Source organism: Somniosus microcephalus, chromosome 3 (assembly GCF_052327205.1).
Source record: "Somniosus microcephalus isolate GS21.2 chromosome 3, FLI_Smic_1.0, whole genome shotgun sequence".
NCBI classification, from domain to species: domain Eukaryota; kingdom Metazoa; phylum Chordata; class Chondrichthyes; order Squaliformes; family Somniosidae; genus Somniosus; species Somniosus microcephalus.
This window is the reverse complement of record NC_140989.1, coordinates 290,649,334-290,672,078: the sequence shown is the minus strand read 5'-3', so window position 1 is coordinate 290,672,078 and position 22,745 is coordinate 290,649,334. Positions and strand designations below refer to the sequence as shown.

The window sequence follows — 22,745 nt, the reverse complement described above, 5'->3', positions numbered from 1 at the left end:
AGGAAGAAGAAAAGGCTTAGGTTGGTTCTAATAGTCTCGGATTGTATGCTAGCTTTAACCCTTGGACTGCTGCAACGGCCAGAGTCGTTTTATTACTGTAACTCGATTACAAAAATACTTGAAATACAATTTTTAGTTTAAAAATAAAGTGTGTGAAACAGTTTACTCCATTCTTTGTACTTACCATTTATATTCAACTTCAATTTAACCTCCTTTGTACCTGGTCTATTTTTTCCTATACCTTATTTCCCAATGCTAAATTTAATACCTTTTTACTTACTTGTTTTCTTCTACTTGTTCCACTGTTCATTTTTGGAGATCGGGTAATCAACTTTTTTTAAACGGGGTTTTCAGTGGCTGAAAAGTTTAAAAATCACCCTTTTTAAAGTCAATTAAAGATCCAGAATGTAAATACTGACACAACTGCATTCGAGGTAGAAACATGTCAAACATCAAAGTGACTCACCCAAACAAGTAAACTTTGTGGCAGATTTTGGAGGCCCACAGCTGCAGATGAATAAACTAATGCTGGAATGATTAATATAGAATAACTACACTTTGAATTCTGTACATCAACTTTTATATGTCTCCATTGCAGTGAAAGACATCTAGTAAATATGCAAAACTAGACAAACATCAGCACTACAAAAGGTGTATTATTTAAAATGCTTTAACATTGCAAAATCATGAGTCATTGTTCACAGGTAGTTTTGGGGGTGTTCCATTTCTGTTAGCATACATACCAACCTAGAAAACTCTCAAAAGCTTATGCAACTCCTAGAAAGCTGGCAACTTGAGAAGAGTGGGTAGTGATCGGGGAGGGTAGAGGGCAGGATGGAGAGGGTAGTGGCGGCGATCGGGGGAGGTGGTGGCTATCATCTGCCCCGCCCAGCTCCAAATTCAGGTAAGTACATTTTAAAGACTTACCACCTTGATTGCAGCCTGCAGCAGTACCTTTAAGGGCCACATGTTGACCTAGTTTCCCTGAATGCAGCTGAGCACCGGCTGTGTTCATGGCAACCCAATATTACAGAGAGGGCTTCAAATGGGTTTTAGGCCCCTTATTTGAATATGCAAAGTGCCTAATGCATGTTTCATGCATGGCCCCTGGTTGGCTATTATTTGCTTGCACCATATGGCAGGCATCGCACTTCCGGCTTGTAATGATCATTAACTTCCTGCCCGCTATATTGGAGGCGTATAAGGTCATATAGTGCCCAAAACATGTGTGCTGCACGGTCAAATTTCTCGGCCAATAATTCCAGATAAAATATAAAATTTGACCATGTCCACCTGCAGCTACTTCATAAGGGCTTCATCACAGAAAGCGATGTAGTTGAGTTTCCCTTGTTACATTACAGCAGGCCACAATATTGCACAAAAGACACAATGTGCTCTACACAGATGAGACCAAAATCCATCCAGTTTCCTACATTACGGCCTCTGATATATATGCCATTACAAGTCAAAAAGTCAACTTAATAGCCACTGTGTCAGCAAGATTCCTCAGTAGTTTCTGAGCAAACTAGGATTCTCCTTTCTTGTGGATAGAAGTCAAAATTACACTTTGGAACATTGAAGGTATTTCAAACATAATCCTATTGATCATCCTCAGAAGGCCAACACCAAAGCAAGTCAGTGGCTCTCCTAGACCATTGCTATTCTCTTCCACTCCCCATGCCCACTTAGAGCATCAAATATTGATGGTTGGATGTATGTATCCAATCACAAGGTAATGTGAAAGTGCTATGTTACGTTTGACATACATATTGGCCCAGAAATTCGGGTCTCCACGGGTGAGTACGCACGGGGTACTCACCCGTAGGCCCGATGGAAGTGCCAGTTTCCTGCATGCACTGCGCATGCGCGGGAAACTGGCACTTCCGTTCCTCTGAAAGCAGGGGTTCAGAGGTCGAACGCGTGCGCGGGGGAGTCTGCGCGTGCACTTTGAACTTAAGGTTTTTTTTACAGGTTTTTCCGTGAGGGTAAGTCTTTAGAATTTAGAAATGTAAAAAGCAGGCGTAAGGCCTGCTTTTTACAAGGTAAGTGGTCAATTAATTAAAATTTAAACATTTTTTCACAGGTTTATTATTTTTAAATACTTTAAAGCAAAAGGTAAGTTTATTTTTAGCCCCGTTAGAATATTTTTTTTAAAAATTCAAAAATTTAAATTATTGTTTAAAATAGCTATTTAATGTAATTTATAGTTTATTTAAAAAATGTGATGTTTTAAAAAAAAAAAAAAAAATTATTTGAAGGTTTACTGCTATTTTGGGGCCGTAGTATTTATAAGTCTTGACAGCTCTTCCTGTCAAGACTTATGAATGGAGCATTCCCTGCTCTGATTGGCTGCCCATGGCCCACGTGACCTTAGGGGACGCATCGAACTAACTGCGCCCCTGGGACATGCACTGCGCGCCGGCAGCTGGGCCAGGCCCCGGATCGGAATTCCACGGGGCCCTACAGCTCAACTGCCGGCGCTCAAGGTAAGTGCAGGTCGGGGGCTTGCACCCGCGGGAAGCCCCCGACCCGAATTTCTGGGCCAATGTAATATTGGATAACTCGGGGTGCATAGGAGGCAAAGTTCATAACCTTTCTACAATATTGGTTACGTATACTATTCCCACAGTTCTACATATTTGATACCAGTGCCACAGCTGTAAGTTCTGTTTATGAACACGCCTATAACAGTCCTATTTTATGAGATGGCTCAGGAAGTGAAAAGAAACATTTGCTACTTCATAGGTTAAATGGCAATATTCTGCTTGGACTTTGCTTAACCCTGTTCACCCTCCTTTCTTTTAAAAATAAACCACCTGTTTTCATGATGACCACAATGATGTCCCATAAAGCAAGTCTGAGAAAATGAATTAAACACCAAGGCATAAATGGCTGCAAAAACAACGTGCAAACTTAAAATGTAGGATTCTGCCCTAGCTGGTTAAGGATTGCAACAATATATCCTTTACATGAGATGTCGCTGTCTCCAACATGGTATTAATTATACAGTAGCAAAATACTGCAGATATTAATTATCCTACACAGGTGGCTAGAAACAGCAAAATTGTACATTTCTAAATGCATCCAATCCCAGCAGTTGACAGTGAAACCTGTAAATTACAGACAACTTGGGGAATGGCATCAGCTGTTTTTTTGCAGGTGTCCTTATTTTCAAATTGGCCATTGTATGTACTGTAAAAATGTTCCCAATAATCTTGAAGAACCAGCTGAGATTATGATCAGTACCTAATTAGATGCAACAATGCCAAGAATCTCATATGGGATCCAACAAATCAATCCAACACCACCTTGAAGATCTATAAAGAATCAGTTTACACAATCTCTTCCAGAATCCTGTTTCCACTGCCTTTTTAATATAAATGTTATTTTAAAGAATTTAAATAATTTAGTAATTTAAAAAATGTAATGGTCTTTTCTCAAACTCCTAAATATTGAAATAGTTTTATACCATCTACAAGGCACAAGTCAGGAGTGTGATGGAATACTCTCCACTTGCCTGGATGAGTGCAGCTCCAACAACACTCAAGAAGCTCGACACCATCCAGGACAAAGCAGCCCACTTGATTGGCACCCCATCCACCACCTTAAACATTCACTCCCTCCACCACCAGTGTACCGTGGCTGCAGTGTGTACCATCTATCAGATGCACTGCAGCAACTCGCCAAGGCTTCTTCGGCAGCACCTCCCAAACCCGCAACCTCTTCCACCTAGAAGGACAAGGGCAGCGGACGCATGGGAACACCACCTCCAAGTCACACACCATCCTGGCTTAGAAGTATATCGCCGATCCTTCATCGTCGCTGGGTGAAAATCCTGGAACTCCCTACCTAACAGCACTGTGGGACTACCTTCACCACACGGGACTGCAGCGGTTCAAGAAGGCAACTCACCACCACCTTCTCGAGGGCAATTAGGGATGGGCAATAAATGCTGGTCTTGCCAGCGACGCCCACATCCCATAAAAACAAATTTTAAAAAGTTACGTTGGAAAATATTGTCCTGCCCTAGATTTCATAGCTTTTTAAAATTACCAGCTGATCGTCCAAGGCGTGGCCAACCCACGGTGCCGTTCACAGTAAGTTAGTGGATGTGCTCTTTTTAGAAAGTTAGAAGCATTATCTGCTGTAAAAAGGAGTAGACCACTCCTACTCACTTTGTTTCTTCCTCATTTTCATCTGCGTACAAGGGAGCTGGGCAACCTCTCTCCATGCAGCATGCACCCGTGCTTTTACTGAAATGTGGCCTTCAGCCCCGAATAGGGCTACCTTCCTTTGGCACGTCTCCTGCTGCAGGTTTTCCAACTCTAAGCATCAAAGTGAGCAGTGTTGCCCACGTGTCTCTGCTGTATCTAATCTGAGCAACTAGTCTACTTTGCTACGGTGAACTGCAGCCCTGTAAGAGCGCTTCCTCACATTTTTGTGCTGCCCAGCCAAGCATGCTGTTAGCCAAGCTCCCTAGGCAAGTTTTCCCTTTTTTTGCCAATTCAAAATTAGGGGCAGGCCTTGTGTCACTAATTAAGGTCTCACCTTTCCCCAATGGGTGCAGATGTGCCTGAACATTGGGCCAGCACAAACTCACTTTAGCCTGTCTTGCAAAATTGAAGCACCAATTTAAAATTGCTATAAGTTTACACGCAACCTAGCTGAACAATCTTTTTACTATTTCTTGTGTATCTAATGTAAATTAAGTCCATGATCTATCTCGTGACCAGTGATTGTGTTTCCTCATTGGTTAAACCTTTGTGTTTTCCTATCCTAATTTAGATATTTTTAAATCATCAGTAAATATTGAGGAAAATCTATCTTAATTTCAAGATACAACAAGCATGACAGTTCTTTACCTTTGCACTATGTAACCCTTAAAATATCATGAATCACGTAACAAACATAATAAAGTAGCATCAGAAATCGCACTTTCTCATGAGCTTAGCTCCAATAACTCCACTCCTGTTATATAAATGGATGACACACTCTACCATGCCTCTAAACATCTTGGATTAAGGGAAGGGAGTCTGAGAGGGAGGGGACGGATTCTCTTGGAGACCAGGTTTGGTGGGTGGGGGGGTTTGAGAAAGAGAGAAACTTCTGGGAGGCACGGAGGAAACGAGAGAGAGATATTGAATTGTTTTGGGGGGCGGGTGGACAACAAGGACGAGAAATGGAGGGAATACACTTGAGAGATGTGGAAAGAGGGAAAACCAAGAGCAAAGAACAAGACCCTGTCAGGGAAATGGGAGAGGGGGAGACTCACCTAGTTGTGCAAGGTGGGGAAGAGAGAAGAGAAACCATGATGCAGGCAGGGGCAATGCTGGCTCTGCTGGGAATGGAATTGACCGTGTCTGTTGGGGCCCAACTTCTGTGACTCACTGAGCAATAATATTTCTAAAAATGTATCTACAATAATCTTTGGAAAGCACATTTTTAATGACATGAAATCTAAGCACACCACATCAGTTCATTTTCCATGGGGATGTCCGGTCCTGATGAGTCAAGACATTTGGTCAGGCAGGACCTTCGCTTCCTAGAACATGTTGGCTGTTGCATACTAGATTGCTCACTTACAGGTTGTAATAATAATAAATAACTTCATGTGCACATCACTTCCTGTGAACTGTGAACTCTGTGTATACATCACTTCCTGTGCATACGTCACTTCCTGTGTTTGGACTAGTATAAATACTGAACTGCTCAGTATGATAGGAGGGCTTCTCCTAGAGGCATGGTGAAGACCGCTCTTGTATATAGTTTAATTATAAGTTGCTTAAAGCTTACTTTAAAGTTCCTTGATGTGTGAGACTTTTTATTACATCACAGGTAGTCCTCAAATTTGGGGTTAGGGAAAAAGCATTTAGCAAGTCTGACTGCCATTTATAGGGCACCGTTATGAGATTATTTACATAGATATAAGGAGTGTACTATAGGCCTCCAAACAGTCAGGGGGAGATAGAGGAACAGATATGTAGGCAAATCTCAGAGAAATGTGCAAATAATAGGGTAATAATAATGGGGGATTTCAACTTCCCCAATATTAACTGGGATAGTCAAAGTGTGAAAGGCTCAGAGGGTGTAGAATTCTTAAAGTGCATCCAGGAGAGCTTTTTGAGCCAGCATGTAGAAAGTCCTACAAGAGAGGGGGCGGTACTGGACCTAATTCTAGGGAATGTGGCCGGCCAAGTGGAAAAAGTGCTAGTAGGTGAGCACTTTGGTGATAGTGACCATAATATGGTAAGATTTAAGGTGGTCATGGAAAAGGACAGGGATGGGCCGGAAATAAAGGTTCTAAATTGGGGGAAGGCCGATTTTAATAGGATAAGGCAGGATCTGGCCAAAATGGACTGGGATCAGCTACTTGTAGGAAAATCCGCATCGGAGCAATGGGAGGCTTTCAGAAGGGAGATTGAGATCATACAATGGCAACATGTTCCCGTAAAGGTCAAGGGTGGTTCCAAAAACCACAGGGAACCTTGGATGTCAGGGGATATACGAGAATGGATTAGGAAAAAAAGGAGGGCTTTTGGTAGATACAAAAGGCTAAAGACGGAGGAAGCCCTAGAGGAGTACAAAAAGTGCAGGGGGATACTTAAAAAAGAAATTAGGAGATCAAGGAGGGGCCATGAAATAACACTGGCGAGCAAAATAAAGGAAAATCCGAAGATGTTTTATAAGTATATTAAGGGTAAGAGGATAACTAGGGAAAAAATAGGGCCCATTAGGGACAAAAGTGGCAATCTGTGTGTGGAGCCGGAAGATGTAGGAGGGGTTCTAAATGAATTTTTTGCATCTGTTTTCACTATGGAGAAGGACGATGTAGACATAGAAATCGGGCGGGGGGACTGTGATATGCTCGAACATATTAACATCGAGAGGGAGGAGGTATTGGCGGTTTTAGCTGGCCTAAAAATGGATAAATCCCCAGGCCAGGATGAAATGTATCCCAGGCTGCTGTGTGAGGCAAAGGAGGAGATTGCGGGGGCTCTAACACATATATTCAGGACCTCTCTGGCCACAGGGGATGTGCCAGAGGACTGGAGAACCGCTAATGTAGTACCATTATTCAAGAAGGGTAGTAGGGAAAAACCGGGGAACTACAGGCCAGTGAGCCTAACATCAGTGGTAGGAAAATTATTGGAAAAAATCCTGAGGGACAAAATTTGTCTCCACTTGGAGAGGCAAGGATTAATCAGGGATAGTCAACATGGCTTTGTCAAGGGAAGATCATGTCTGACTAATTTGATTGAATTTTTTGAGGGGGTGACTAGGTGTGTGGATGAGGGTAACGCAGTGGATGTGGTATACATGGATTTCAGTAAGGCCTTCGATAAAAGTCCCGCACAGGAGACTGGTCAAGAAGGTAAGAGCCCATGGAATCCAGGGTGCCGTGGCACATTGGATACAAAACTGGCTTAGTGGCAGAAGGCAGAGGGTGATGGTCGAAGGTTGTTTTTGTGACTGGAAGCCTGTGGCCAGTGGGGTACCACAGGGATCGGTGCTGGGTCCCTTGCTGTTTGTGGTCTACATTAATGACTTGGATATGAATGTAAAGGGTATGATCAGTAAGTTCGCGGATGATACAAAAATTGGTAGGGTGGTAAATAGCGAGGAGGGTAGCCTCAGTCTGCAGGACGATATAGATGGGTTGGTCAGATGGGCGGAACAGTGGCAAATGGAATTTAACCTGGAAAAGTGTGAGGTGATGCACTTTGGGGGGGACTAACAAGGCAAAGGAATACACAATGAATGGAAAGACCCTAGGCAAGACGGAGGGTCAGAGGGATCTGGGTGTGCAAGTACACAGATCCCTGAAGGCGGCGGAACAGGTGGATAAGGTGGTAAAAAAGGCATATGGGATACTTGCCTTCATTAGCCGAGGCATTGAATATAAGAGCAAGGAGGTTATGATGGCGCTGTATAAAACACTGGTTAGGCCACAGCTGGAATACTGTGTGCAGTTCTGGTCGCCACACTACAGGAAGGATGTGATCGCGTTAGAGAGGGTGCAGAGGAGGTTCACCAGGATGTTACCAGGGCTGGAGCGCTTCAGCTATGAAGAGAGACTGGGCAGATTGGGTTTGTTTTCCTTGGAGCTGAGGGGGGACATGATTGAGGTGTACAAAATTATGAGGGGCATAGATAGGATGGATGCTGAGAAGCTTTTTACCTTAGTAGAGGGGTCAATAACTAGGGGGCATAGATGCAAGGTAAAGGGCGGGAGGTTTAGAGGGGATTTGAGAGAGAACTTTTTCACCCAGAGGGTGGTTGGAGTCTGGAACTCACTGCCTGAAAGGGTTGTGGAGGCAGAAACCCTCACAACATTTAAGAAGCATTTGGATGTGCACTTGAAATGCCATAGCATACAAGGCTATGGGCCAAATGCTGGAATATGGGATTAGATTAGACAGGGCTTGATGGCCGGCGCGGACACGATGGGCCGAAGGGCCTCTATCCGTGCTGTATTACTCTATGACTCTATGATTCCATGTCATTTATGCTGATAAATTGCAGTTCCTGGTCTCGGACATGTATCTGTATTGCAATGCATGGGCAACAGTTGCATCACTGTCACAGAAGAAAGTGCTGCTAAGAGGGACCTGATTTATTTTCACTTTGTTACTCTGTGCCATTAAAAACTCCCCTTTCTTTATTTAAAAAAAAAAAAAAAATCAATTATGTTTTTATGTTTAAAGTGTAGTGTGACTATCAAAATACAGGAAATGACAGAAGACCTCTAAACCAGTCATGTTTTTATTTTGTGATTAGCTGGTTAAATGGTCATCATTGTGTAATAGTGACTTCTCCATAATTGCAATAGTTCCAAAATGTGGTTAATTCTCTAATTACTTTGCGAACATTGACTTTCTGTTCTTTTTGTGAAGGGTATGGCATATTGATATGACTAGTATGGGACATATAACTGGCAGAAATCCTTCCTGTGCTACAGTTTTAAAAAAAAAAAAAAAAAAATTGTCGACCTACAGTTCAAGCATTTGTTCACCATAATTGGCTTTTACTTCTTTATGCTGCCTCACAACTGTCTTTATCTTTGTTGTTTAATTAGTGTGTATGACTAAAGCAAAATGTGCACTGTGGTTAAAATATTAGTGTGCATGACTCCTTTTTTAAACATTAGTTTGTAGTATTTTTCCCTTGTATGAATAAAGCACTGATTATGTGGTAACTATGGAGAGATATATTAAACACAGTTGGTTAGTAAAAGGATTGGCATTCCTACTCCTCTGCAGGTTTTGTGTGTTTTTTTTTGTTATCTTTGTTAACAGTCCTTTAGGGAAGGAAATCTGTTGTCATTACCTGGTCCAGCCTATATGTGACTCCAGGCCCACAGCAATGTGGTTGACTCTTAACTGCCCTCTGAAATGGCCTAACAAACCACTCAGTTGTAACATATCACAACAAAAAGCAATAAGAAGAATAAAACTGGACGGACCACCTGGCATCAACCTGAGGCACCAGCTTCGGCACACCCAGCCCAGTCGACCCTGCAAAGTTCTCCTCACTAACCTCTGGGGACTTGTGCCAAAATTGGGAGCGCTGTCCCACAAACTTGTCAAGCAACATCCTGACATCACCATCCCTGGGTATGTCCTGTCCCATCGGCAGGACCGACCCACCAGAGGTGACGGCACAGTGGTATACAGTCGGGAGAGAGTGGCCCTGGGCGTCCTCAACATTGACACCGGACCCCAGCAAGTCTCATGACTTCAGGTCAAGCATGGGCAAGGAAACCTCCTGCTGATTACCACCTACCGCCCTCCCTCAGCTGATGAATCAGTATCCTTCCATGTTGAACACCACTTGGAAGAAGCACTGAGGGTAGTAAGGACACAGAATGCACTCTGGGTGGGGGACTTCAATGTCCATCACCAAGATGGCTCGGTAGCACCACTGCTGACTGAGCTGGCCACGTCCTGAAGTGGGCCTGCGGCTGGTGGTGAGAACCAACATGAGGGAGAAAACATACTTGACCTTGTCCTCGCCAATCTACCTGTTGCAGATGCATCTTTCTATGACGGCATTGGTAGCAGTGACCACAGTCCTTGTGGAGATGAAGTCCTGTCTTCACACTGAGGACACCCTCCACCATGTTGTGTGGCACTACCACTGTGCTAAATGGGATAGACTCGACAGATCTAGCAGCTCAAAACCAGGCATCCATGAGGCGCTGTGGGCCATCAGCAGCAGCAGAATTGTATTCCACCACAATCTGTAACCTCATGGCCCAGTATATCCCTCACTCTACCATTACCATCAAGCCAGGGGACCAACCCTGGTTCAATGAGGAGTGCTGAACAGTATGCCAAAAGCAGCACCAGGCATACCTAAAAATGAAGTGCCAACCTGGGGAACCTGCAACACAGGACTACATGCATGCTAATCAGCGGAAGCTGTATGCTATAGACAGAGCTAAGTGATCACACAAAGAACAGATCAGATCAAAGCTCTGCAGTCCTGCCACACCCAGTCGTGAATGGTGGTGGACAATTAAACAACTAACAGGAGGAGAATGCTCCATAAATATCGCCATCCTCGATGGCAGAGCCCAGCATGCAAGTGCAAAAGACAAGGCTGAAGTGTTTGCAACCATCTTCAGCCAGAAGTGCTGAGTGTATGATTCATATCTACTTCCTCCTGAGGTCCCCACCATCACAGAAGCCAGTCTTCAGCTAATTCGATTCACTCCACGTGATATCAAGAAACTGTTGAACGCACTGGATACAGCAAAGGCTATGGGCCCTGACAACATCCTGGCTGTCGTGCAGAAGACTTGTGCTCCAGAACTAGCCGCGCCTCTAGCCAAACTGTTCCAGTGCAGCTACAACACTGGCATCTACCCGACAATGTGGAAAACTGCCCAGGTATGTCCTGTCCACAAAAAGCAGGACAAATCCAATCCACCAATTACCGCCCTATCAGTCTACTCTCAATCATCAGCAAGGTGATGGAAGGTGTCATCGACCGTGTTATCAAGCGGCACTTACCAACAACCTTTTCACCGATGCTCAGTTTGGGTTCCACCAGGACCACTCGGCTCCAGACCTCATTACAGTGTTTTGGTCCAAACATTGACAGAAGAGCTGAATTCCAGAGGTGAGGTGAGCGTGACTACCCTTGATATCAAGGCCGCATTTGACCGAGTGTGGCATCAAGAAGCCCTAGTAAAACTGAAGTCAATGGGAATCTGGGAAAACTCCACTGGCTTGAGTCATACCTAGCACAAAGGAAGATGGTTGTGGTTGTTGGTCAATCATCTTAGTCTCAGGACAGTGCCCTGAGGAACTCCTGCAGCAGTGTTCTAGGCCCAACCATCTTCAGCTGTTTCATCAATGACCTTCCCTCCAACATAAGGTCAGAAATGTGGATGTTCGCTGATGACTACACAGTGTTCAGTGCCATTCATAACTCCTCAGATAATGAAGCAGTCCATGCCCGCATGCAGCACGACCTGGACGACGTTCAGGCTTGGGCTGATAAGTGGCAGGTAACATTTGCGTCACACAAGTGCCAGGCAATGACTATCCCCAACAAGCGAGAGTCTAACTACTGCCCCTTAACGGTCAATTACATTACCATCGCCAAATCCCCCACCATCGACATCCTGGGGGTCACCATTGACCAGAACTTAATTGGACCAGCCATTCAATATATGATGTGTTTGATCCTTCAGTATGGCAGCTACCATAATAAAGTAAATAACGAGATGGAATCTATTCAAGATAATTTTGTGGTTCTCGCCAACGATATGTTTACAAAGAATAAGGATGGTATAACCTGGCAACATTTAAAAGCAGTAAAAAAAATTGCTGGAAAAAATGTCAATACAGCAAGCATTGAAGAAAGCCAAGTGAAATGGAAAAGTAAACATACATTTAAAAATACACGCAAGGACTAGTAGGAGGCAATTATTTATAACTTAAAATATGGCAATATTTTGAGTTATGTAAGGAAGATATTCCATTTTAGTACATCAGTTTTGCTTTGCTTAGAAAAGAGACACATTCAGGCACAGGTATGTTAACTTGGATAATTTTGCTGCAGATTTTCTATCCTGCAATTTGAGACAAAAAAAATTCATTTGGTTAATTTTATTTTTCTCCATCACTGACATGCTTCATGTACCTGTCACTGCTACAATGGCTTGGCGGAGATCATTTTAGATGGTGTGATGAACTGGCAGAAAGCGGGTAGAAGTGAGTTTTGTAAGGGTGGAAACACCAGAAGTTAGAAGTTCGTATGCTGTATTGTTTCCTCACTTTTTTATCTTCAAGACTTTAGTGGTAGTGACCTATGACTGAATCAGTTTAGGTCATTTTCTAAAAACATATTTACCACATCCAAATAGATTATTTTAACACTGATGTCTTTAAATGGAGCTTTTGCCACTTTATGAATTGAGTTTCTAAAATTTAGAATGCATCAATTTTTAAAAAAAATTTCATGGGGAATTGCAGGAAATAATACAATAAATACTGTGAACATGTTTTTATTCTGGAATGATTACAAACATCTCTCATCTGTCTATTCTATTAGTTTTGATAATCCATGTAATGTTAAAGCGGGGAGAATGGATATGATGTGATTTTGTTATTATACCTTTAAACACTTGATGCCCCCAGTAAGCTGAAACTCTGATTGCACACGGGATTAATTGTATCTAAGTGCTGTACAGTGTGTCGAACTCTAAATTGCTCTTTGTTGGTTGATGATCTCAAATTTTCAAAATGCAGTCCATTAGTGAGGAAAAACTATGTCTTTAAAGCCCATTTATGTTGTTAATCAAATAGAAACAGTTTAATCTCTTCTCTTGGCCACCCCTTTACTGTACTGTAGTGATGCACAGCTTCTTTAATGTTCAGGGTAGAATGTGTCATCTATACACATGACAGGGGCTTGTGTTTCTGTCACAGGAATATTACTACTTAATCTTTTTTGAAGTGCTCACTTTTAAGAAAGCTTGTGCTATGTTTGGGGAAAATGTAAATGCCTTTTTTTGGTGGGGGCGGGGAAATGTGGTAGCAGAGGCGGCAAAGGAGAGTCGATGGTTTCACTAACATGCCCCCTGATCTCCTTTTTCTTCATTTTGTTTGATCTGTACTCCCAGCAGCGAAAAGATCATGGCTCAATAGAAAGCCACCTCTTAAGACAACTGTAGAAAAGTACTTTGTTTCTGATGGTTACAATGTAAAAGAGTTTTGCTGACTGGGTGCTAAACATGTGTTCATGCTGTCCCTTCCCCTGATGAACTCATTGTGCAACTTCAAAGGAAAGCTTACCAAACTACAAACCTCCCCTCCTTCGCTCATGTCCCTCTCACCACCTTCCTTCGTGTCTCTCTCTCTCTCTCTCTCTCTCTCCTCCTTTCTTCCCTACTATCCTTGTCTCGCTTTTCCTTCTGTCCCTCTCACTTCCAACCCTTCTCTCACCACCTTCCCTTCTGTCTCTCAATTCCTTTCCATTTTCTTCATTGCCTTCTGTCTTCTTGTTTCCCCACCTTCTCTTCTGTATATCTCTGTTTTCCTTTTGTATCTGTGTGTGCGCTTCTCTAGCTTCTGTATCTCATTCTTCCCTTTCTTTCCTTTCTTGATTCACTTTTTAGCTGTCTGTCTTTCTGGTTTACTTCTCCTTTTCTAGTTTGCTGTCTCACTCCTTTTCTGTTTCTCTGCCTCTCCCTTTTTCTGGTTTCTCTTTTTTTCTGGTTCCCTCTACTGCTTCTCTTTCTCCTCAGTCTCTCTTGCTCCTCCCTCCTAATCTTGCTTACTTCTGCATACTAGTTTTGCCCCTCTTTCACCTTTGCTCTGATTTTCCCCTTCTCTGCTGTTTCTTTTCCTTTCCAAGTCTCGCTCGTACTACTCCAATCTTTCTACGTTCTTTCTCCTATATTTCTTTGCCATTTTCTGTCTTCCCTTTTTCTTATCTCCCTCTCTCTCACTCTCTCTTTCCTGTTTAGCTTTGTGCTGGAAAACTATGGAATGGGGGAGAAACAGCTGCTTCGAAGCCTGGAAAGCTCATTCAGCCTCCTTTTCAGCTGATTCACCAAACAAGTGTTGCTGACCAAGAGGACTAAAGTTTTTTTGGTGCTACTGAGTTTAAAAAAAAAAATAATTTGTAGCAGTTATTTTGAATGGCAACTTAAAGAACTATGGCCTAGAAACTCAGTGGGCTGCGCCACCAGTTAGCACCTAAAGAGGGCACTCAGTGGCTTTAGCGCCACTGGCCGCGCCTCCCGTGATATTTAGCGGGGCGCTAATGGCGGCGTTAGCCTGTAGCGCTGCGCCGCCACCGATGACTTCATCGGTGTGCGCAGCGCCCCGCTACTGCCTCGATCGCGATATTTGGTCGCACCCGCCTCTAACGCCGATCGCAAATCGCGCCCGGTTCACGGGGCCTACCTGTGGCGGTAGTGGCGCAAATTAAGGTGGAGGTGCGGGGCGGCCATTTTTTCGGTGGCCGCCTGCCAACACCTCCGTTCCCAGCCTCCTGATTCCCCCCCCCCCCGGGCAGTGCCGGCTGTGTCCCGAGAGCCCGGCACCACTTCTCGGTGCCGGGCTCTTTTTGCCGGCACTCACGATCGGTCATCACGCTGGTGCAGGCCCCTCCCCCTTAAGAAGGGGAGGAAGGCCTGCAGTACCGCAGCGCGCCGTGCCGCAGCGTGTGGCGCTGCGGCACGTTGCGCTGCAATATTCAGTTTCGGCACCCCAAAAGGGACGCAGGGCGCCTCGAGCTGCCCTCTTGGGGCGCTCAAACTGAATTTCCGGCGGGCACAACTGCTCTGTTCGCAGCGGTAATTCTGGCGCCCAGGCGAGCTTGGCGCCCCGTTTGGGGCTCCACCGAATTTCTAGGCCTATGATTCTAACACTAAGCTTTTCAAAGTGAATTGACTTGTGTGCTAGCTTGCTCTAGATTGTCGTATGTGGTGATAAATAGTCCAGAATGTGGAAACATCAGTCTAGCCAAGGAGGAGTAATAAGCAACGTTTCTTGGCTTTGAGATGCTGAAGTCTAACAACCCAGTAAACTTTTTTTGGAACTTTTTAATTGATTTAAGTTGTATAGACGGGACCAATGATGCAAGTGTTCCATTGCTACATATTTTTTTTAATGTTACAAGCTGAATGGCCGTGTTCTGTGCTGTAAACTTCTGTGATTTTATGAAGAGAAAGCAAGGTAGTGGGATTAGCCGTGAATAGCTCTGGCAAAGAGCCAGCTTGCATCCAATGGGTTCAATGGCCTCCTTCTGTGCTGTATGCTTCTATGGTTCTAAACTAATTTAATTGTCAAACTTACATTTTCTGTCTATAAATATGAGCTGTGTTTAAACTAGCTTTAAAAACACGCACTGTGTTGTGACTTGGTGATCTGCACTACAATCTGAATATGAAAGATTGGAATGTTTTTGCCGTGCTGTATCTTCGTTGTGGATTTTTAGATTTTTTTTTCTAACCGTGGTACAGAACTCGACGTTGGTTCCATGAGCTCCAGTTTGGAGGACCTCCGCCCAATGGAAACAGGGCAGTAGGACCCTGAAAATCTTGACAAAACACTTAGATGGAATTGGAGCGGGAACAGGATACTGCCAGCATTTTTGTCGGGGCCAGGTGCCCACCTGCCATGTGGGAGCCTACTTCTAATATGCTAATCAGAGTCCTATGACACATAATTTTGAGGTACCAATGGGTGGTGCATGCAGCACATGTGCTCTGCCCATTGGTTCCAAGCTTTGAGCAACCTAACCAGCTGCCCTTAAAGGGACCACTGCCGGACACTCCAAAACCAAGTGAGTTTCTAGATCCTGAAAGATTATTATGGTGCCAAGAAGATTTTGACTGCTCCTCCTGGCCCCAGTCTTCCAGCAGGCTGCCGGCCTGTACGCCCCCCACAAGATAAAACTTCCGGTTGGGCTCCACTTTGGAGCCATCTGAATTCCCACCTCCACCACCCACCAGACCGGTGAACTGTTTGAGCGCTGGTTCTACCCTTGCAGCTCGCCAACAATAAGCAAATGAGGCCTGGCCTTCAATGTCTTGGGCCTCACAGCAGGGAGTTTGTGTGAGTGGCATGCGTGCTCCTCCCACCGAATTCCACCCAAAATGTAAATTGTCCCCATGGTCTATTGTCTTTTCTATTTCTGAATCTTTATAGGACAAATTCAGCGCATCGTTTGGGAATCCGTTTAATAAAAGCTTCCATGGAAGTTTTCTTCAAGTCAAGAAAGTTTGACTTTTGGACAAATTACATAAATTTGCTTTTCTTTCCTGCTTACCTTTTCCATTTTGAGATCACGCAAGGTCTCGTTCTCTTGCAGGATAAATTTTCGTAATCAGTTTGGGTTTTGGCATGTTCTTTCAGACTTGAAAAATTATCTTAGGAGAGATGTAAGGGTGTTTCACAATATATCATTATGATGATAGAACTTTAAAAAAAACACAATGCTACAAGCTCCAGAATGGCTAAAAATGATTTGCTGCTTTGAATGGCATTATTGTACATGAACAGAAAAGTGTGCAAGAACATGGTCACCAATCGGATCTGTGCTAAAAATACAAAGTTTTTAAAGTGTGCTCAATTAAAACAGCCATGCAAAAATTGAAATGCAAGAGGTTTGTACATCTAGAGAGAGGGAAGATAAGGGAGAGAAAATAGCAAAAAATAAATAATTGAGAGAAAACTCCACCACGTGGGCAATAAATGCTGACCTTATCAGCGATGCCCATATCCTGTGAATGCATTTTTTTTAAAAAAAGCTTTCTGATACCTTGCCCCAGTGACCTTCCTGTGAGCCTAGATAGCAAGTGTTAAAAAGAACTTGCATTTATGTTTTGCATTTCACGTACTCACAATGTCTAAAACATTTCACAGCAATCAGTTAGTTTTGAAGTGTAGTACTGCTATGTGGGCAAATACAGCAGCCAATTTGCATTCAACAAATTAGATAAATTTGTTTTTGATGGTGGTGTTTGAGTGAGGAATGCTGACCAGGACACAGGGAGAACTCCCTGCTCTTCTTTGAATCGTGCCATAGGATTTTTTGTGTCCACCAGGGAAGGCAGGCGGGGCCTCGGTTTAACGCCGCGTCCAAAAGACATTGGGCCAGTAATTCCAGTCCCAACGCGCGAGTACGGACGGGGTACTCACGCGTGGGCCCGTTGGAAGTGCCGGATTTCAGCATGCACAGCACATGCGCGGGAAACCGGCATTTCCTCCAAGGGGTTCAGAGATCCAATGTGTGCGCGCAGGACTCTGCGCGCACGCGTTGAACTTCCTTTTTGACAGGTTTGCCCGTGTGTAAGGGCCTGAACTTTTTAGAAATGTAAAAAGGAGACGCAAGGACTTGATTCTTTAAGGTAAGTGGTCTATTATTTAAAATTATAACATTTTTTCCACAGCTTTATTGTTTTTAAGGACTTTACAGTAAGGTAAGTTTATTTTTAGACCTGATTTCTTAAAAAATTATTTTTTTTCAGAAATTTGATTGTTTAAAATAGTTTTTTAAAGTTATTTATAGTTCATTTAATTAGTGGGATGTTTTTTAACATTTTATTTAAAGTTTAAGTAGTGTTTTGGGCGCCCGTAGTTTTCATGAGTTTGACAGTTCTTACTATCAAACTCATGAATGAAGTTTCCCCTCCCCTGATTGGCTGCCCAGTGCTCACCTGATCCCAGCCGGCACATCGCACTAACTACGCCGCTGGATCAGGCAAGCACAGCGCGCCAACAGCTGAACCGGGCCAGTGACAGGAATTCCAAGCAGTGCCAGGCTTCAGATGTCGGCGCGCTGGGTGAGTGCACATCGGGGGCTTGCACGCGCGGCAAGCTCCCGATCCTAATTTCTGGGCCAATACCTCTGAAAATGTAGCACTCCCTCAGTACTGCACTGATGTGCCAGCCTAGATTATATGCTCGTCAAGTATGGACTGAGGCTAGAGTCCACAACCTGCTGACATTTGGCAGGCTTGTCAGCTATAGAGGGCACACCTCCAGCAGGATTTGCTGGTTAGTGATCTTGGAATGTTGCAGCACAGAAAGGAACAAGTACTGTGACTTATTTTTCCTTCCTTAACCTGGGGTGTTGAAACTGATTAAAGCATCCCTATTGCCACCCTCACTGAGATCAACCAACTTGGCACAAACTGAGGTTCCAACCTGGGCCAATCCTGATCTATATGGATCAGCTTCTCTCTGTCTTGACCAGTTAAGCCATTGGGGCATCCGGAGGCTCTTGGTTCCTTTAACAGTAGATAAGCTGGCATACTTCCATCCCTGCATGCCCATAAACACTGATTTGTTAAAAATGTAATTCTGTATTTTTTTGATCGTTCTAATGAAAATGATTTGCCAGTCTTCCTGTATAATTCTTAACCTAGTCATTTTTAACTGTATCCCCAGTATTTGAACTCTTCAACTCCGTGAACAATTTATCTGGATTAACTTTGTCAGTTGCTTTCACAATCTTGAAAACTTTAATATGGAATCTTGAATGATACACCACAGAAGGAGGCATTCGGCCCATCGTGCCTGTGCCAGCTCTTTAAAAGAGCTATCCAATTAGTCCCACTTCCCTGCCCTTTCCCCACAGCCCTACACATTTTTCCACCAAGTATTTATCCAATTCCTTTTTGAAAGTTATTGAATCTGTTTCCACCACTCTTTCAGGCAGTGCATTCCAGATCATCATAACTCAATGCGTAATTTTTTTTTTCCCCTTGTTGTCTCTGGTTCTTTTGCCAATTACCTTTTAATCTGTGCTCTCTGGTTACCGACCCTTCTGCCACTGGAAATATTTTCTCCTTATTTACACTTATCAAAACCCTTAATGATTTTGAACACCTCTATCAAATTTCCCCTTAACCTTCTCTGCTCGAAGGAGAACAATTCCAGTCTCTCCGCATAACTGAAGTCTTTCATCCCTGGTACCATTCAAGTAAATCTCCTCTGCACTCTCTCCCAGGCATCTTTCCTAAAATGTGGTGCTCAGAATAGTACTTGAACTGGGGCCCAACCAGTGTTTTATAAAGGTTCAGTGTAACTTCCTTGCTTTTATGCCTCTATTTATAAAGCCAAGGATCCCGTTTGCCTTTTTAAAAGCCTTCTCAACTTGTCTTGCCACCTTCAAAGACATGTGTACATACACGCCTAGGACTCTCTGTTCCTGCACCCCCTTTTAACATTGTACCATTTAGTTTATATTGCCTCTTATTCTTCCTACCAAAATGAATCACATTACATTTCTCTGTGTGTTAAATTTAATCTGCCATGTGTCTGCCCATTTCACTTGTCTGTCTCTGTCCTCCTGAAGTCTGTTACTATCCTCCTCACTGCTCACTAAATTTCAGAGTTTCGTATCATCTGCAAACTTTGAAATTAAGCCCTGTATTCCCAAGTCAAGGTCATTAATATATATCAAAAAGAGCAGTGGTCCCAACACCTATCCCTGGAGGACACCACTCTATACTTCCCTCCAGTTTGAAAAACAGCCGTTCATCACTACTCTCTGTCCCTTAGCCAATTTCATATCCACGCAGCCACTGCCCCTTTTAAACTTCAATTTTACTATCAAGTCTATTATGTGGTACTTTATCAAATGCTTTTTGAAAGTCCATATACATAACATCAACCACACTACCCTCATCAACCCTCTCCCTTACTTCATCAAAGAACTCCAATCAAGTTAGTCAAACCTCTTCCAACCCTCCTTAGATATGGGAGTGGTGCCAGAGCAGTCCAACACAATTTGCCTTTAACAAATCTGTGCTGGCTTTCATTTATTAACCCATATTTTTCCAAATGCCAATTAATTTTGTCCTGGACTAATGTTTCTAAAAGTTTTCCTACCACTGATGTTCGGCTGACTGGCCTGTAGTTGCTGGGTTTATCCCTGTCCCCTTTTTTGAACAGGGGTGTAACATTTCCAATCTTCCAGTCCTCTGGCACCACTCCCATATCTAAGGAGGACTGGAAGATTGGGGCCAGATCCTTTGCCGTTTCCACCCTCGGCCAGCTAGGATGCCACCCATTCTGGGTGACTTTTTGACTTTGAGCACTGCCAATCTTTTTAGTATCTCCTCTTTATCTATTTTTATTCTATCCAATTTCTCTACTACCACCTCCTTTACTGTGACATTGGCAGCATCCTCTTTATTGAAGACAGATACAAAGTACTCTTTTAGTACTTCAGTCATACCTTCTGCCGCCACAAGAAACTCTCCTTTTTGGTCCCTAATTGGCCCCACCCTTCCTTTGACTATCTTTTTACTATTTATATATTTAGAAAAGACTTTGGGTTCCTTTTTTATGTTACCCACTAATCTATTCTCATACACTCTCTTTGTCCCTCTTATTTCCTTTTTCAGTTCTCCCCTGTACTTTTTGTATTGAGCTTGACCTGACCTTTATCATGAGCCTCTTTTTCTGTTTCATTTTATTCTCTATATCTGTAGAGTATATCCAGGGAACTCTAGCTTTGGATGTCTTCCTTTCCCCCTCGTGGGAGTGTGTCTAGTCTGCACCCAAGCTATCTCCTCTTTGAAGGCCTCCCATTGCTCATTTACCTGCCAATCTTTGATTCCGATCCACCTGGGCCAGATCCCTTTTCAACTCCCTAACATTAGCCCTCCTCCAGTTGAGTATTTTCACATTTTTTCTTGTCCTTTTCCATAACTACTCTAAACCTAATGATATTATGATCAGTGTTTCTCAAATGTGCTCCCCATGCCTCACTTCATTCCCCAGAAATAGATCCAGCACTGCTTACTTCCTTGTTGGGCTAGAAACAGACTGATCAAGAAAGTTCTCCTGTACATATTTCAGGAATTCCTCCCCCTCTTTGCCCTTTACACTGTTATTTTCCCAGTCTATATTAGGATAACTGAAGTCCCCCATTATCACTACTCTCAAATTCTTGCATCTTTGTGCAATTTGCCTGCAAATATACTCCTCTATCTCCTTCCCACTATTTGGTGGCCTATAGTATACACCGAACAGTGTAATGGCTCCTCTATTTCTTATTTCTGGCCAAATAGATTCACACTTTGAACCCTCAAGTCCATGATCCCTTTCTAGTGCTGTAACAATATCTTTGATCAATACTGCCATCCCCCCCCCCTCCTTTTCACCTTCCCTATCTTTCCTGAATACAGGAAACTCTCGTTTAAATGGCACCTAAATATCCGGAATTCTCTAATAGGCAAAATTCATACTCTGAAAACAACACCTCAATAACCGGAAATGTTTCCGAGTCTCCCGCGGTGGCCGAGTTGGTCAGTGGGGGTAGTTCTCCAAACTGCCGCTTCTCGGCGCAGTCGGAAGTCTCTTCCGATCCACCATCCATTTAACACAACATTCTGTAGGTGAGTACCCAATTATACTGCACATTTCTTGATTTTTTAATTTTTGTTTGTTAAAAATAGCCTCGGTAGATATACCTCTCCGTTATCCGGAATTTTTAATCAACCGGCACTATCCCGGTCCCGTCTGTGCTGGATACGAAAGTTTCCTGTACATTATAACCAGGAATATTAAGTGCCCATTCCTCCCCTTGTATGAGCCAGGTTGCCGTTATTGCCACTATATCATAATCCCACGTGACTACTTGTGCCTGCAGCTCAACAACCTCATTTGCCATGATCAGTGCATTTTTGTGCGTGCACTCTAAACCCATCTTAGTCTGCCTTGCATTTCCCCTCTGTCTGATCACTCTTATTTCTGAGCTACTTTTTATTCTAATACTTTGTCTTTCCCAGTCTTCTGTGCACCTTGTATCTCCTCTCTAATTGCTGCTTCATGTTGCCCCTCCCCCTGCCAAATAAGTTTATATTCAGTAGCAACTTCAAATAAGTTCAAGGCATCATTGGATTTGAAACAAGCTGATGATTTCCTCTTTTTAAACATTGGATTTTAAAAAAAAATCAATATGACGATAATTTTCCATCTCTATTTGTCTAATTAGCACAGAGGTAGCTTTATAATCTGAACACTAATTTGCAAGAAATGACACTCCAATTGTATCTGCTTTGTAGACATTGGAATAGACTAGTTTATTGAGAGAAGTCTACCAATGCATATTTAAAAACAGACCAAAGGCACAAGAGGTTTCTTTCCTAATTAAAAATAAGTGCAATATGCATTTATTTACACTTCTAATGCTCTGACATAAATCCCGATGAAATTCATACTGGTTCAAGTGGTAACTGAAATGCTTAGTTTTCTCTCTTTTCTCCCCGCCTCTCTTTTCCCCCCCCCCCCCCCCCCCCCGCACCTCACTTTTTCTCCTCCGGTTGACATTCAAAATGTGTGCGACCTGATGGTGAGTATTGGCAAGCTCTTCAACAATGGGGAAGGGGTTGGCATAGTGGAGTCCAATCCAGTCCTCGTCCAACTTTCCAGCAGAGGTCACTGGTTAGCAATCGGGCAGGAACCCTGGGTAATTTTTTTCTCAATCCTAGCCTAGGGTCATTGTGGCCAATTTCAGCACTGCTGCTTCAACCTCAATTCAGATCAGCTGACTTAACACAGAGCAGGCTGAAACCTGTGATCTTTCTAATCAATATGACTCAGGATTGCACCAGCCTGTAAATTTACCTACTAAGCCATCAGAATGCACCTGTAATGCAATACTGTTTCATATTTTGTAAGGAGCCCGTCCATTCCAATAGCTTTGGTATATTCTATTCCATGTTTTGTGACAAACAAAGTCACATTGGTGATTATGACAGGAAG

General features: G+C 43.3%; 1 protein-coding gene across 5 annotated transcripts in view; it reads left to right on the top strand.

The window, feature by feature from the left end:
• Positions 1-22,745, top strand: part of LOC147122054 (guanine nucleotide-binding protein G(I)/G(S)/G(O) subunit gamma-12-like) — a 186,909-nt gene that overhangs the window by 105,847 nt on the left and 58,317 nt on the right. The gene's annotated exons all lie outside the window — the stretch shown is intronic.